Source organism: Pseudophryne corroboree, unplaced genomic scaffold (genome assembly GCF_028390025.1).
Source record: "Pseudophryne corroboree isolate aPseCor3 unplaced genomic scaffold, aPseCor3.hap2 scaffold_367, whole genome shotgun sequence".
In the NCBI taxonomy this organism is placed as follows: Eukaryota; Metazoa; Chordata; class Amphibia; order Anura; family Myobatrachidae; genus Pseudophryne; species Pseudophryne corroboree.
The window spans coordinates 501452-515784 of NW_026970019.1; the positions used below are offsets into that span (position 1 = coordinate 501452).

Sequence of the window (14333 nt, forward strand, 5' to 3'; positions counted from 1 at the left end):
TATTTTTATGCTAACAAATTTGTTCTCTGAAAAGTGTCCACAAAGCCAAGTCTCTGATTAACACCTTTGTAGGGATGGTTTTTCACCTATTACTAAATTAAACTTGCTTCATTGGAAAGGCAGCAAGATGCATCCTCATTTCAATGTCTACTGAAATAATACAGGTTGACACCAGGAAACATTAACGCCACTGCATCCTTGCTGCTTTCTCATGTAGAAGTCTGTTTATTGTGAAAACAAGGTGATATCTAATTAGCACACAGGTAAGGAATTAAGAAAATCTTTATTTAAGGGTGAAGATGTTTCTCACAAAATCGTTGCCCCAATGCATCATTGAAATTCAAGCTGGAAAGATGATTTTAATATATCACTTGTACATTTTGTATTGCTCTTCTGGTGACAATGTAGTTTGTTTTTGTCAATTACCCTTTTAATAATAGGGTAAAGAAAATTAAGTGGATTTTTTAAAGAAAACTATACTGTCAATATACTATTAAAACAAATTAAAATGGTAAAAGTTATTGTACTTTAAGTAAAAATAAAAGAGCAAAAATATCAATCCCAGTTTTGATTACTTAAATTAACAAAAAAAAATGCATATAGCAAAGGATAGTTTCAATCTGCCTACCTCTGGGTTATGGGCCCTGTATGCTTCCATTGCAGTACTCTGCTGCACATGTAAGTGCAAGAGATCCTGAAGCACTCACTCATCATGGGAAAGTACCAATGTGTTTCTTCATTGGTTGAAGGAAGAAACATCTTACAAAAACTCTCCAGATTATTAATCATTGCCCCAATGCATCATTGAAATTCAAGCTGGAAAGATGATTTTAATATATCACTTGTACATTTTGTATTGCTCTTCTGGTGACAATGTAGTTTGTTTTTGTCAATTACCATTTTAATAATAGGGTAAAGAAAATTAAGTGGATTTTTAAAAGAAAACAATACTTTCAATATACTATTAAAACAAATTAAAATGGTAAAAGTTATTGTACTTTAATGAAAAATAAAAGAGCAAAAATATCAATCCCAGTTTTGGATTACTTTAATTAACAAAAAAAATGCATATAGCAGAGGATAGTTTTAATCTGCCTACCTCTGGGTTATGGGCCCAGCATGCTTCCATTGCAGTACTTTGCTGCACATGTAAGTGCAAGAGATCCTGAAGCACTCAGTCATCAATGGAAAGTACCAATGTGTTTCTTCGTTGGTTGATGGAAGAAACATCTTACAAAAACTCTCCAGATTATTGACTTTTTAAAGTTTTTCTAGGAAACGTTCTAGATGTATGCTTATTAGCCTTTGTCAGTATGTACTTTTTGCAAAGTGTCTCTGTGGCGCAATCGGTTAGTGTGTCCGGCTACTAATCAAAAGGTTGGTGGTTCAATCCCACCCAGGGACGTAATTGACCTTGTTATCAGATTTTGGTGATCTTTAAGTAGACAAGTCAAAATTTAAAACCCCCTGTTATGGTGTAGGGTACCTGGCCTTCTCTGATGTAATCAGAGTTAGATTTGATTCATTGATTTTATAAAAACAGCTAGGAAGCACAATTTAGCAGTGGGTTGCAGAGATAAAGAAATATGCTGGCAAAAAAAATCCAATTGAGTGATTAAACAGCTCTTCATTTTCTGGCTTTATTTTTATGCTAACAAATTTGTTCTCTGAAAAGTGTCCACAAAGCCAAGTCTCTGATTAACACCTTTGTAGGGATGGTTTTTCACCTATTACTAAATTAAACTTGCTTCATTGGAAAGGCAGCAAGATGCATCCTCATTTCAATGTCTACTGAAATAATACAGGTTGACACCAGGAAACATTAACGCCACTGCATCCTTGCTGCTTTCTCATGTAGAAGTCTGTTTAATGTGAAAACAAGGTGATATCTAATTAGCACACAGGTAAGGAATTAAGAAAATCTTTATTTAAGGGTGAAGATGTTTCTCACAAAATCGTTGCCCCAATGCATCATTGAAATTCAAGCTGGAAAGATGATTTTAATATATCACTTGTACATTTTGTATTGCTCTTCTGGTGACAATGTAGTTTGTTTTTGTCAATTACCCTTTTAATAATAGGGTAAAGAAAATTAAGTGGATTTTTTTAAAGAAAACTATACTGTCAATATACTATTAAAACAAATTAAAATGGTAAAAGTTATTGTACTTTAAGTAAAAATAAAAAAGCAAAAATATCAATCCCAGTTTTGATTACTAAAATTAACAAAAAAAAATGCATATAGCAGAGGATAGTTTCAATCTGCCTACCTCTGGGTTATGTGCCCAGCATGCTTCCATTGCTGTACTCTGCTGCACATGTAAGTGCAATAGATCCTAAAGCACTCACTCATCATGGGAAAGTACCAATGTGTTTCTTCGTTGGTTGATGGAAGAAACATCTTACAAAAACTCTCCAGATTATTGACTTTTTAAAGTTTTTCTAGGAAAAGTTTTAGATGAATGCTTATTAGCCTTTGTCAGTATGTACTTTTGCAAAGTGTCTCTGTGGCGCAATCAGTTAGTGTGTATGGCTATTAACCAAAAGGTTGGTGGTTCAATCCCACCCAGGGACGTAATTGACCTTGTTATCAGATTTTGGTGATCTTTAAGTAGACAAGTCAAAATTTCAAACCCCCTCTTATGGTGTAGGGTACCTGGCCTTCTCTGATGTAATCAGAGTTAGATTTGATTCAGTGATTTTATAAAAACAGCTAGGAAGCACAATTTAGCAGTGGGTTGCAGAGAAAAAGAAATATGCTGGCAAAAAAATCCAATTGAGTGATTAAACAGCTCTTCATTTTCTGGCTTTATTTTTATGCTAACAAATTTGTTCTCTGAAAAGTGTCCACAAAGCCAAGTCTCTGATTAACACCTTTGTAAGGATGGTTTTTCACCTATTACTAAATTAAACTTGCTTCATTGGAAAGGCAGCAAGATGCATCCTCATTTCAATGTCTACTGAAATAATACAGGTTGACACCAGGAAACATTAACGCCACTGCATCCTTGCTGCTTTCTCATGTAGAAGTCTGTTTAATGTGAAAACAAGGTGATATCTAATTAGCACACAGGTTAGGAATTAAGAAAATCTTTATTTAAGGGTGAAGATGTTTCTCACAAAATTGTTGCCCCAATGCATCATTGAAATTCAAGCTGGAAAGATGATTTTAATATATCACTTGTACATTTTGTATTGCTCTTCTGGTGACAATGTAGTTTGTTTTTGTCAATTACCCTTTTAATAATAGGGTAAAGAAAATTAAGTGGATTTTTTAAAGAAAACTATACTGTCAATATACTATTAAAACAAATTAAAATGGTAAAAGTTATTGTACTTTAAGTAAAAATAAAAGAGCAAAAATATCAATCCCAGTTTTGATTACTTAAATTAACAAAAAAAATGCATATAGCAAAGGATAGTTTCAATCTGCCTACCTCTGGGTTATGGGCCCAGCATGCTTCCATTGCAGTACTCTGCTGCACATGTAAGTGCAAGAGATCCTGAAGCACTCACTCATCATGGGAAAGTACCAATGTGTTTCTTCGTTGGTTGATGGAAGAAACATCTTACAAAAACTCTCCAGATTATTGACTTTTTAAAGTTTTTCTAGGAAACGTTCTAGATGTATGCTTATTAGCCTTTGTCAGTATGTACGTTTTGCAAAATGTCTCTGTGGCGCAATCGGTTAGTGTGTCTGGCTACTAACCAAAAGGTTGATGGTTCAATCCCACACAGGGATGTAATTGACCTTGTTATCAGATTTTGGTGATCTTTAAGTAGACAAGTCAAAATTTCAAACCCCCTGTTATGGTGTAGGGTACCTGGCCTTCTCTGATGTAATCAGAGTTAGATTTGATTCATTGATTTTATAAAAACAGCTAGGAAGCACAATTTAGCAGTGGGTTGCAGAGAAAAAGAAATATGCTGGCAAAAAAAAATCCAATTGAGTGATGAAACAGCTCTTCATTTTCTGGCTTTATTTTTATGCTAACAAATTTGTTCTCTGAAAAGTGTCCACAAAGCCAAGTCTCTGATTAACACCTTTGTAGGGATGGTTTTTCACCTATTACTAAATTAAACTTGCTTCATTGGAAAGGCAGCAAGATGCATCCTCATTTCAATGTCTACTGAAATAATACAGGTTGACACCAGGAAACATTAACGCCACTGCATCCTTGCTGCTTTCTCATGTAGAAGTCTGTTTAATGTGAAAACAAGGTGATATCTAATTAGCACACAGGTAAGGAATTAAGAAAATCTTTATTTAAGGGTGAAGATGTTTCTCACAAAATCGTTGCCCCAATGCATCATTGAAATTCAAGCTGGAAAGATGATTTTAATATATCACTTGTACATTTTGTATTGCTCTTCTGGTGACAATGTAGTTTGTTTTTGTCAATTACCCTTTTAATAATAGGGTAAAGAAAATGAAGTGGATTTTTTTTAAGGAAAACTATACTGTCAATATACTATTAAAACAAATTAAAATGGTAAAAGTTATTGTACTTTAAGTAAAAATAAAAGAGCAAAAATATCAATCCCAGTATTGATTACTTTAATTAACAAAAAAAAAATGCATATAGCAAAGGATAGTTTCAATCTGCCTACCTCTGGGTTATGGGCCCAGCATGCTTCCATTGCAGTACTCTGCTGCACATGTAAGTGCAAGAGATCCTGAAGCACTCACTCATCATGGGAAAGTACCAATGTGTTACTTCGTTGGTTGATGGAAGAAACATCTTACAAAAACTCTCCAGATTATTGACTTTTTAAAGTTTTTCTAGGAAACGTTCCAGATGTATGCTTATTAGCCTTTGTCAGTATGTACTTTTTACAAAGTGTCTCTGTGGCGCAATCGGTTAGTGTGTCTGGCTACTAACCGAAAGGTTGGTGGTTCAATCCCACCCAGGGACGTAATTGACCTTGTTATCAGATTTTGGTGATCTTTAAGTAGACAAGTCAAAATTTCAAACCCCCCGTTATGGTGTAGGGTACCTGGCCTTCTCTGATGTAATCAGAGTTAGATTTGATTCAGTGATTTTATAAAAACAGATAGGAAGCACAATTTAGCAGTGGGTTGCAGAGAAAAAGAAATATGCTGGCAAAAAAAATCCAATTGAGTGATTAAACAGCTCTTCATTTTCTGGCTTTATTTTTATGCTAACAAATTTGTTCTCTGAAAAGTGTCCACAAAGCCAAGTCTCTGATTAACACCTTTGTAGGGATGGTTTTTCACCTATTACTAAATTAAACTTGCTTCATTGGAAAGGCAGCAAGATGCATCCTCATTTCAATTTCTACTGAAATAATACAGGTTGACACCAGGAAACATTAACGCCACTGCATCCTTGCTGCTTTCTCATGTGGAAGTCTGTTTAATGTGAAAACAAGGTGATATCTAATTAGCACACAGGTAAGGAATTAAGAAAATCTTTATTTAAGGGTGAAGATGTTTCTCACAAAATCGTTGCCCCAATGCATCATTGAAATTCAAGCTGGAAAGATGATTTTAATATATCACTTGTACATTTTGTATTGCTCTTCTGGTGACAATGTAGTTTGTTTTTGTCAATTACCCTTTTAATAATAGGGTAAAGAAAATTAAGTGGATTTTTTAAAGAAAACTATACTGTCAATATACTATTCAAACAAATTAAAATGGTAAAAGTTATTGTACTTCAAGTAAAAATAAAAGAGCAAAAATATCAATCCCAGTTTTGATTACTTAAATTAACAAAAAAAATGCATATAGCAAAGGATAGTTTCAATCTGCCTACCTCTGGGTTATGGGCCCAGCATGCTTCCATTGCAGTACTCTGCTGCACATGTAAGTGCAAGAGATCCTGAAGCACTCACTCATCATGGGAAAGTACCAATGTGTTTCTTCGTTGGTTGATGGAAGAAACATTTTACAAAAACTCTCCAGATTATTGACTTTTTAAAGTTTTTCTAGGAAACGTTCTAGATGTATGCTTATTAGCCTTTGTCAGAATGTATATTTAGCGAAGTGTCTCTGTGGCGCAATCGGTTAGTGTATCCAGCTACTAACCAAAAGGTTGGTGGTTCAATCCCACCCAGGGACGTAATTGACCTTGTTATCAGATTTTGGTGATCTTTAAGTAGACAAGTCAAAATTTCAAACCCCCTGTTATGGTGTAGGGTACCTGGCCTTTTCTGATGTAATCAGAGTTAGATTTGATTCAGTGATTTAATAAAAACAGCTAGGAAGCACAATTTAGCAGTGGGTTGCAGAGAAAAAGAAATATGCTGGCAAAAAAAATCCAATTGAGTGATTAAACAGCTCTTCATTTTCTGGCTTTATTTTTATGCTAACAAATTTGTTCTCTGAAAAGTGTCCACAAAGCCAAGTCTCTGATTAACACCTTTGTAGGGATGGTTTTTCACCTATTACTAAATTAAACTTGCTTCATTGGAAAGGCAGCAAGATGCATCCTCATTTCAATGTCTACTGAAATAATACAGGTTGACACCAGGAAACATTAACGCCACTGCATCCTTGCTGCTTTCTCATGTAGAAGTCTGTTTATTGTGAAAACAAGGTGATATCTAATTAGCACACAGGTAAGGAATTAAGAAAATCTTTATTTAAGGGTGAAGATGTTTCTCACAAAATCGTTGCCCCAATGCATCATTGAAATTCAAGCTGGAAAGATGATTTTAATATATCACTTGTACATTTTGTATTGCTCTTCTGGTGACAATGTAGTTTGTTTTTGTCAATTACCCTTTTAATAATAGGGTAAAGAAAATTAAGTGGATTTTTTAAAGAAAACTATACTGTCAATATACTATTAAAACAAATTAAAATGGTAAAAGTTATTGTACTTTAAGTAAAAATAAAAGAGCAAAAATATCAATCCCAGTTTTGATTACTTAAATTAACAAAAAAAATGCATATAGCAAAGGATAGTTTCAATCTGCCTACCTCTGGGTTATGGGCCCTGTATGCTTCCATTGCAGTACTCTGCTGCACATGTAAGTGCAAGAGATCCTGAAGCACTCACTCATCATGGGAAAGTACCAATGTGTTTCTTCATTGGTTGATGGAAGAAACATCTTACAAAAACTCTCCAGATTATTAATCATTGCCCCAATGCATCATTGAAATTCAAGCTGGAAAGATGATTTTAATATATCACTTGTACATTTTGTATTGCTCTTCTGGTGACAATGTAGTTTGTTTTTGTCAATTACCATTTTAATAATAGGGTAAAGAAAATTAAGTGGATTTTTAAAAGAAAACAATACTTTCAATATACTATTAAAACAAATTAAAATGGTAAAAGTTATTGTACTTTAATGAAAAATAAAAGAGCAAAAATATCAATCCCAGTTTTGGATTACTTTAATTAACAAAAAAAATGCATATAGCAGAGGATAGTTTTAATCTGCCTACCTCTGGGTTATGGGCCCAGCATGCTTCCATTGCAGTACTTTGCTGCACATGTAAGTGCAAGAGATCCTGAAGCACTCAGTCATCAATGGAAAGTACCAATGTGTTTCTTCGTTGGTTGATGGAAGAAACATCTTACAAAAACTCTCCAGATTATTGACTTTTTAAAGTTTTTCTAGGAAACGTTCTAGATGTATGCTTATTAGCCTTTGTCAGTATATACTTTTTGCAAAGTGTCTCTGTGGCGCAATCGGTTAGTGTGTCCGGCTACTAATCAAAAGGTTGGTGGTTCAATCCCACCCAGGGACGTAATTGACCTTGTTATCAGATTTTGGTGATCTTTAAGTAGACAAGTCAAAATTTAAAACCCCCTGTTATGGTGTAGGGTACCTGGCCTTTTCTGATGTAATCAGAGTTAGATTTGATTCAGTGATTTAATAAAAACAGCTAGGAAGCACAATTTAGCAGTGGGTTGCAGAGAAAAAGAAATATGCTGGCAAAAAAAATCCAATTGAGTGATTAAACAGCTCTTCATTTTCTGGCTTTATTTTTATGCTAACAAATTTGTTCTCTGAAAAGTGTCCACAAAGCCAAGTCTCTGATTAACACCTTTGTAGGGATGGTTTTTCACCTATTACTAAATTAAACTTGCTTCATTGGAAAGGCAGCAAGATGCATCCTCATTTCAATGTCTACTGAAATAATACAGGTTGACACCAGGAAACATTAACGCCACTGCATCCTTGCTGCTTTCTCATGTAGAAGTCTGTTTATTGTGAAAACAAGGTGATATCTAATTAGCACACAGGTAAGGAATTAAGAAAATCTTTATTTAAGGGTGAAGATGTTTCTCACAAAATCGTTGCCCCAATGCATCATTGAAATTCAAGCTGGAAAGATGATTTTAATATATCACTTGTACATTTTGTATTGCTCTTCTGGTGACAATGTAGTTTGTTTTTGTCAATTACCCTTTTAATAATAGGGTAAAGAAAATTAAGTGGATTTAAACAAATTAAAATGGTAAAAGTTATTGTACTTTAATGAAAAATAAAAGAGCAAAAATATCAATCCCAGTTTTGGATTACTTTAATTAACAAAAAAAATGCATATAGCAGAGGATAGTTTTAATCTGCCTACCTCTGGGTTATGGGCCCAGCATGCTTCCATTGCAGTACTTTGCTGCACATGTAAGTGCAAGAGATCCTGAAGCACTCAGTCATCAATGGAAAGTACCAATGTGTTTCTTCGTTGGTTGATGGAAGAAACATCTTACAAAAACTCTCCAGATTATTGACTTTTTAAAGTTTTTCTAGGAAACGTTCTAGATGTATGCTTATTAGCCTTTGTCAGTATGTACTTTTTGCAAAGTGTCTCTGTGGCGCAATCGGTTAGTGTGTCCGGCTACTAATCAAAAGGTTGGTGGTTCAATCCCACCCAGGGACGTAATTGACCTTGTTATCAGATTTTGGTGATCTTTAAGTAGACAAGTCAAAATTTCAAACCCCCTCTTATGGTGTAGGGTACCTGGCCTTCTCTGATGTAATCAGAGTTAGATTTGATTCAGTGATTTAATAAAAACAGCTAGGAAGCACAATTTAGCAGTGGGTTGCAGAGAAAAAGAAATATGCTGGCAAAAAAAATCCAATTGAGTGATTAAACAGCTCTTCATTTTCTGGCTTTATTTTTATGCTAACAAATTTGTTCTCTGAAAAGTGTCCACAAAGCCAAGTCTCTGATTAACACCTTTGTAGGGATGTTTTTTCACCTATTACTAAATTAAACTTGCTTCATTGGAAAGGCAGCAAGATGCATCCTCATTTCAATGTCTACTGAAATAATACAGGTTGACACCAGGAAACATTAACGCCACTGCATCCTTGCTGCTTTCTCATGTAGAAGTCTGTTTAATGTGAAAACAAGGTGATATCTAATTAGCACACAGGTAAGGAATTAAGAAAATCTTTATTTAAGGGTGAAGATGTTTCTCACAAAATCGTTGCCCCAATGCATCATTGAAATTCAAGCTGGAAAGATGATTTTAATATATCACTTGTACATTTTGTATTGCTCTTCTGGTGACAATGTAGTTTGTTTTTGTCAATTACCCTTTTAATAATAGGGTAAAGAAAATTAAGTGGATTTTTTAAAGAAAACTATACTGTCAATATACTATTAAAACAAATTAAAATGGTAAAAGTTATTGTACTTTAAGTAAAAATAAAAGAGCAAAAATATCAATCCCAGTTTTGATTACTTAAATTAACAAAAAAAATGCATATAGCAAAGGATAGTTTCAATCTGCCTACCTCTGGGTTATGGGCCCTGTATGCTTCCATTGCAGTACTCTGCTGCACATGTAAGTGCAAGAGATCCTGAAGCACTCACTCATCATGGGAAAGTACCAATGTGTTTCTTCGTTGGTTGATGGAAGAAACATCTTACAAAAACTCTCCAGATTATTGACTTTTTAAAGTTTTTCTAGGAAAAACTTTAGACTTTGTCAGTACGTACTTCTTGCAAAGTGTCTCTGTGGCGCAATCGGTTAGTGTGTCTGGCTACTAACCAAAAGGTTGATGGTTCAATCACACCCAGGGATGTAATTGACCTTGTTATCAGATTTTGGTGATCTTTAAGTAGACAAGTCAAAATTTCAAACCCCCTGTTATGGTGTAGGGTACCTGGCCTTCTCTGATGTAATCAGAGTTAGATTTGATTCATTGATTTTATAAAAACAGCTAGGAAGCACAATTTAGCAGTGGGTTGCAGAGAAAAAGAAATATGCTGGCAAAAAAAATCCAATTGAGTGATGAAACAGCTCTTCATTTTCTGGCTTTATTTTAATGCTAACAAATTTGTTCTCTGAAAAGTGTCCACAAAGCCAAGTCTCTGATTAACACCTTTGTAGGGATGGTTTTTCACCTATTACTAAATTAAACTTGCTTCATTGGAAAGGCAGCAAGATGCATCCTCATTTCAATGTCTACTGAAATAATACAGGTTGACACCAGGAAACATTAACGCCACTGCATCCTTGCTGCTTTCTCATGTAGAAGTCTGTTTAATGTGAAAACAAGGTGATATCTAATTAGCACACAGGTAAGGAATTAAGAAAATCTTTATTTAAGGGTGAAGATGTTTCTCACAAAATCGTTGCCCCAATGCATCATTGAAATTCAAGCTGGAAAGATGATTTTAATATATCACTTGTACATTTTGTATTGCTCTTCTGGTGACAATGTAGTTTGTTTTTGTCAATTACCATTTTAATAATAGGGTAAAGAAAATTAAGTGGATTTTTAAAAGAAAACAATACTTTCAATATACTATTAAAACAAATTAAAATTGTAAAAGTTATTGTACTTTAATGAAAAATAAAAGAGCAAAAATATCAATCCCAGTTTTGGATTACTTTAACAAAAAAAATGCATATAGCAGAGGATAGTTTTAATCTGCCTACCTCTGGGTTATGGGCCCAGCATGCTTCCATTGCAGTACTCTGCTGCACTTGTAAGTGCAAGAGATCCTGAAGCACTCACTCATCATGGGAAAGTACCAATGTGTTTCTTCATTGGTGGATGGAAGAAACATCTTACAAAAACTCTCCAGATTATTGATTTTTTAAAGTTTTTCTAGGAAACGTTTTAGATGAATGCTTATTAGACTTTGTCAGTATGTACTTTTGCAAAGTGTCTCTGTGGCGTAATCAGTTAGTGTGTACGGCTATAAACCAAAAGGTTGGAGGCTCAATCCCACCCAGGGACGTAATTGACCTTGTTATCAGATTTTGGTGATCTTTAAGTAGACAAGTCAAAATTTCAAACCCCCTGTTACGGTGTAGGGTACCTGGCCTTCTCTGATGTAATCAGAGTTAGATTTGATTCATTGATTTTATAAAAACAGCTAGGAAGCACAATTTAGCAGTGGGTTGCAGAGAAAAAGAAATATGCTGGCAAAAAAAATCCAATTGAGTGATGAAACTGCTCTTCATTTTCTGGCTTTATTTTTATGCTAACAAATTTGTTCTCTGAAAAGTGTCCACAAAGCCAAGTCTCTGATTAACACCTTTGTAGGGATGGTTTTTCACCTATTACTAAATTAAACTTGCTTCATTGGAAAGGCAGCAAGATGCATCCTCATTTCAATGTCTACTGAAATAATACAGGTTGACACCAGGAAACATTAACGCCACTGCATCCTTGCTGCTTTCTCATGTAGAAGTCTGTTTAATGTGAAAACAAGGTGATATCTAATTAGCACACAGGTAAGGAATTAAGAAAATCTTTATTTAAGGGTGAAGATGTTTCTCACAAAATCGTTGCCCCAATGCATCATTGAAATTCAAGCTGGAAAGATGATTTTAATATATCACTTGTACATTTTGTATTGCTCTTCTGGTGACAATGTAGTTTGTTTTTGTCAATGACCCTTTTAATAATAGGGTAAAGAAAATTAAGTGGATTTTTTAAAGAAAACTATACTGTCAATATACTATTAAAACAAATTAAAATGGTAAAAGTTATTGTACTTTAAGTAAAAATAAAAGAGCAAAAATATCAATCCCAGTTTTGATTACTTAAATTAACAAAAAAAATGCATATAGCAAAGGATAGTTTCAATCTGCCTACCTCTGGGTTATGGGCCCTGTATGCTTCCATTGCAGTACTCTGCTGCACATGTAAGTGCAAGAGATCCTGAAGCACTCACTCATCATGGGAAAGTACCAATGTGTTTCTTCATTGGTTGATGGAAGAAACATTTTACAAAAACTCTCCAGATTATTGACTTTTTAAAGTTTTTCTAGGAAACGTTCTAGATGTATGCTTATTAGACTTTGTCAGTATGTACTTTTTTCAAAGTGTCTCTGTGGCGCAATCGGTTAGTGTGTCCAGCTACTAACCAAAAGGTTGGTGGTTCAATCCCAACCAGGGACGTAATTGACATTGTTATCAGATTTTGGTGATCTTTAAGTAGACAAGTCAAAATTTCAAATCCCCTGTTATGGTGTAGGGTACCTGGCCTTCTCTGATGTAATCAGAGTTAGATTTGATTCATTGATTTTATAAAAACAGCTAGGAAGCACAATTTAGCAGTGGGTTGCAGAGAAAAAGAAATATGCTGGCAAAAAAAATCCAATTGAGTGATTAAACAGCTCTTCATTTTCTGGCTTTATTTTTATGCTAACAAATTTGTTCTCTGAAAAGTGTCCACAAAGCCAAGTCTCTGATTAACACCTTTGTAGGGATGGTTTTTCACCTATTACTAAATTAAACTTGCTTCATTGGAAAGGCAGCAAGATGCATCCTCATTTCAATGTCTACTGAAATAAGACAGGTTGACACCAGGAAACATTAACGCCACTGCATCCTTGCTGCTTTCTCATGTAGAAGTCTGTTTAATGTGAAAACAAGGTGATATCTAATTAGCACACAGTTTAGGAATTAAGAAAATCTTTATTTAAGGGTGAAGATGTTTCTCACAAAATTGTTGCCCCAATGCATCATTGAAATTCAAGCTGGAAAGATGATTTTAATATATCACTTGTACATTTTGTATTGCTCTTCTGGTGACAATGTAGTTTGTTTTTGTCAATTACCCTTTTAATAATAGGGTAAAGAAAATTAAGTGGATTTTTTAAAGAAAACTATACTGTCAATATACTATTAAAACAAATTAAAATGGTAAAAGTTATTGTACTTTAAGTAAAAATAAAAGAGCAAAAATATCAATCCCAGTTTTGATTACTTAAATTAACAAAAAAAATGCATATAGCAAAGGATAGTTTCAATCTGCCTACCTCTGGGTTATGGGCCCTGTATGCTTCCATTGCAGTACTCTGCTGCACATGTAAGTGCAAGAGATCCTGAAGCACTCACTCATCATGGGAAAGTACCAATGTGTTTCTTCATTGGTTGATGGAAGAAACATCTTACAAAAACTCTCCAGATTATTAATCATTGCCCCAATGCATCATTGAAATTCAAGCTGGAAAGATGATTTTAATATATCACTTGTACATTTTGTATTGCTCTTCTGGTGACAATGTAGTTTGTTTTTGTCAATTACCATTTTAATAATAGGGTAAAGAAAATTAAGTGGATTTTTAAAAGAAAACAATACTTTCAATATACTATTAAAACAAATTAAAATGGTAAAAGTTATTGTACTTTAATGAAAAATAAAAGAGCAAAAATATCAATCCCAGTTTTGGATTACTTTAATTAACAAAAAAAATGCATATAGCAGAGGATAGTTTTAATCTGCCTACCTCTGGGTTATGGGCCCAGCATGCTTCCATTGCAGTACTTTGCTGCACATGTAAGTGCAAGAGATCCTGAAGCACTCAGTCATCAATGGAAAGTACCAATGTGTTTCTTCGTTGGTTGATGGAAGAAACATCTTACAAAAACTCTCCAGATTATTGACTTTTTAAAGTTTTTCTAGGAAACGTTCTAGATGTATGCTTATTAGCCTTTGTCAGTATGTACTTTTTGCAAAGTGTCTCTGTGGCGCAATCGGTTAGTGTGTCCGGCTACTAATCAAAAGGTTGGTGGTTCAATCCCACCCAGGGACGTAATTGACCTTGTTATCAGATTTTGGTGATCTTTAAGTAGACAAGTCAAAATTTCAAACCCCCTCTTATGGTGTAGGGTACCTGGCCTTCTCTGATGTAATCAGAGTTAGATTTGATTCAGTGATTTAATAAAAACAGCTAGGAAGCACAATTTAGCAGTGGGTTGCAGAGAAAAAGAAATATGCTGGCAAAAAAAATCCAATTGAGTGATTAAACAGCTCTTCATTTTCTGGCTTTATTTTTATGCTAACAAATTTGTTCTCTGAAAAGTGTCCACAAAGCCAAGTCTCTGATTAACACCTTTGTAGGGATGGTTTTTCACCTATTACTAAATTAAACTTG

General features: G+C 34.3%; 1 non-coding gene across 1 annotated transcript; it reads left to right on the forward strand.

Moving 5' to 3' along the window:
* Positions 1 to 4843: 4843 nt before the first annotated feature.
* On the forward strand, positions 4844 to 4917 carry TRNAS-ACU (transfer RNA serine (anticodon ACU)). The gene has a single exon. It is a non-coding gene; the product is annotated as a tRNA-Ser (tRNA).
* Positions 4918 to 14333: the final 9416 nt, after the last annotated feature.